Source organism: Tiliqua scincoides, chromosome 1 (genome assembly GCF_035046505.1).
Source record: "Tiliqua scincoides isolate rTilSci1 chromosome 1, rTilSci1.hap2, whole genome shotgun sequence".
In the NCBI taxonomy this organism is placed as follows: Eukaryota; Metazoa; Chordata; class Lepidosauria; order Squamata; family Scincidae; genus Tiliqua; species Tiliqua scincoides.
In genome coordinates, this window is record NC_089821.1 from 287,990,808 (window position 1) to 287,994,578 (window position 3,771).

The 3,771-nt window shown below is 42.4% G+C and overlaps 1 pseudogene; it reads left to right on the forward strand.

Annotated features, from left to right (window-relative positions):
- The first annotated feature begins 2,248 nt into the window (after window positions 1-2,248).
- LOC136637854 (5S ribosomal RNA) lies at window positions 2,249-2,368 on the forward strand (annotated as a pseudogene).
- The last annotated feature ends 1,403 nt before the right edge of the window (window positions 2,369-3,771 follow it).

The following is a 3,771-nucleotide window of genomic DNA, read 5'->3' on the forward strand; positions in this document are numbered from 1 at the left end:
TAATAAATGACCCTTCCTCCCAAACTCCCACAGCACACCTGCAGGCCATTCACAGCACACTGGTTGAAAACTGCTGACATAAAAAATTAAGCCAGCATTGTTTCTGACCCACCGAGATGAAAACACATCCCTGGGTATGTATTATCAGGTTTTTATCAATATCTCCTCCCACCCCATTATTGCAACTCCTGTCAGGCAGAAAATGAATTGAACCCCTGGTGAACCAACATACATGGTTCAACCCCTGGTGAACCAACATACATACATGCAGCTGGAAGATAGTCTGTTGGGTCACAAGCCATGCAGGCTGTAGTATTCATTTATTAAAAATTGATCCTCCATTCTACTATAAACAGTCCTCAAGGCAGTCTAAAATGAAGATTAAAATCGTACTCATCAAAGTATAAAAAAAAAAACCTGTAATAACCTTAGTAAATGAGATTAAACAGCACTGCAATTTTACAGAACTGGAAAGTTAAATCCAATGACTCTATCAACGTTAATTAAAAGCTTGAGTGAGCTTGACAGACATAGCCTGACATCAAAATTATAATGATGATGATAGCAGGCAATCCTCTATAGCAAATACATTCTAACGTTTTGGTGACACCGCAAAGAAGGCTGTCTCCCTGTTAGACACATGCCTCATTCCTGAAGCCAGGAGAATCTGGAGAAGAATCTTTGGAGATTATCTTTAACTACCAGGCAGATTCATGCTAGAAGACAGACCTTCAGGTAGAGTATATGTTTTGTTGAGTTTAAGATCTCAGGTTCCATTAAAAGAGCCTCATATGCAGCAATTTGTTGTATACAAGGCTCTCCACATTCACACCACTTGTGAATTCACACCACTGACACCACACCGATATTTGACTCAATGCTGTCAGATTTGAGACTGATAGGAATTTAGATAACCAAAGCTGGTGGGGGAAGAACTCTGGATCCCCACCCCAGCTGGGAAACTGAAGCTTTTCTAAGTCCTCCAAGGAAAGCTACACAGACACAGACCCATTTCAGAAAAGTTGTGAAACACGTACATGCCAGGAGAGCAAGGTTGACCGATTAGAGGCTGCCGGATAAATATCCAGTACTATCCTGGGGAGACAACCAATATAAGAAGCTTCTATTTCAAAACCTGCTCCAAGTCCATCCTCAGCTCATAGCCAGCTCTTTCAGCCAAATGGTATTTCAATTGGCTCTCTGTGTAGTCAGAGTTGTCAAGAAATTCACTGCCAGAAGGGGAAGGCTATTGTGGAAATTTGTTCCCATGTCAAAACACTGCACCGCAAGCACAAAATGATCATCTTGTTACCCTTCACTTCAAGGCATTTGCATTGGAACATTTCCGGGGGGTGGGGGTCGGGGCAGAGCCCGCTACGTTAACCTTAGGATGCATTGTCTTTGTTTGCTGCCGTTCCATCCGTGTGACCCAGGCTTCGTGGATTCCGCTCGCACATTGTATTCACGCTGTGTTACTTCCAAAGGTATAATAGTGGTTTTTGAATTCTTTCTGCTGGAGTCCGAGCCAGACAGTTCAGAGGCAGAGCAGCTCAGAAGTAGATTTCATTCCAGTATTCAGCTGAGGGCTGGAGGACAACAAAGGGACAGAAGTGAAAGGACAGCCAAAATTCACCCACACAACCTTCCAATCTGCATAGGCATTGCACGATGACTTCTCTCCAAATTTAACAGCCCAACCCTGCATCGGCTGAAATGCTTATGTCAACTCAGGAGGCTTAAGGTGTCAGAAGAAGGGCAGTGAAACAGCTTGCCCTGTGCCACACTCTCTGTCACACCCCCCCCCCCCCAAAGAATATAAATCAATGCAAGTAAGTTGGTGGTGACAGGAGGGTAAATTAACCACTGGGTGGGGTGGGGACACCCAACTAAAAGGAACAGACCTCCTGTAGCTATTGAGGTTTCATATGTCAGTGCCTGGATAGTGTAGTGGGTTAGGAATTAGACCTGGAAGAGCCAGGTTCAAATCCCTGATAAACCATAAAGCTTCTAGGGTGACTTTGGGCCAATCACTATCTCTCAGCCTCACCTACCTGACAGGGTTGTTCTGAGGACAAAAGGAGGGAAGGAACCGTGTGCACTGCCCTGAGCTTAGAGGAAGGGCAGCATAAAAAAGTGAATAGATAGATAGATAGATAGATAGATAGATAGATAGATAGATAGATAGATAGATAGATAGATAGATAGATAGATAGATAGATAGATAGATATGAATAATCTTCTTCCTGTTATTGACAGCAACTGTTACCCTGCACATGCCCAATCTCATCTGATCTTGGAAGCTAAGCAGGGTCAGACCTGGTTAGTACTTGGATGGGAGACCACCTGGGAATACTGCGTGCTGTAGGCTTATACCATAGTCTTTCGAGACTGAAGGTTGCCAACCATCTTCCTGTTATCATTTTGTCAGTCTGCTTATGGTGGCTGTAACCAGGCCTCACCCATTGTGGTTCAAAATGAAGACTTCTGCATGTAAATGTCTTTTATCATTTGAAAGGTTGAAATGTTTCATTATTTGTCCTTTTCCTGTTTAATTGTGTTTTAATCTGTTTATAATTTTATTTTATTCCCGCATTATTTTCAGTTTCAAAGTTCTCCATGACATGAGGAAATGACACCAATAGCAGCTAAAAAAAAGTCTTAAAACCAAAACACGCATAGCTGGTACCTTACTATGATCCCAATTTGTTCCATGACCTCTCAACCAGAACGTACCTAAACTATATGATAAGCTACACCTTTCTTCCCAGTACAAATATTTATGGTTAGTTGTTACTGATGGAAGGTCCAGGCATCTAGCAATATGTGATTGTGATCATCTGAACCTTTAGCTTCCTCATGATTAATTGTTTCTTGGTAACATCCCCATCAAGCAAGCATGTTTGGCATGATCTGTTCCATGTTTGGCATGGAAGCATGGCTCTCGATGACTGGGAGAACATGTATACAGAAGCCAAAACTTCAGCATAAGCTAATGTTCTGAGGGCACAATCCTAACCCCTTACGTCAGTGCTTTCCAGCACTGACATAAGGGCAATGCAGCTCTGAGGTAAGAGAACAAACATTCCCTTACTTTGAAGAGGCCTCAGGGAGTGACACCCAACTGCAGGATGTAGCACACATCCCATTGGCACCGCTAAGCCAGTGATGGAAAGAACTGACATAAAGGGTTAGGATTGCGCCCTGAGCTACATAATGACTATCAAAATTATAATTCCTGTGTCCTATAACCGTTGCATCCACTCAAATAATCTAAAAATGACATCTTTCAAAACATGAAATTAAATTATCAGTCTTCTGGCTCATGGTATATCTCCAGCACAATCCGGAACCAGTTGCTTGCATCTGATGCCAAGTGTATTTTTGTGACCAAGGGGAATTATTTCATAAAGATTTCTCCAGGATGGCTAGTCCTGCCTCTTCCAAGCTGGACAATAGCAAAGGCAGACAGCGAGAACACACCCTTTTATAAGAGAGACTGGGAGAGACAGAGAGTTTCCAATCAAAAAGATTAGAGATTTATTGTGAAAGACAAGGCATCAAAAATAATGTGCACCAAAGATACCCTTTCACCAATGGTTCAGTAAAAATGCGGTAAGAAATATCAATCAATCCCAACAAATATATGCGTGTGCCTGGCTTGTGGTGGATGAATGTTTGCAATGTGTACTTTGTACACTGAGAGAGTAAGACAAAAAGGATAATGTTCTGGGAGGGAATCCAAGGGAGCCTTACTCTTTTTATCCCAGTTCC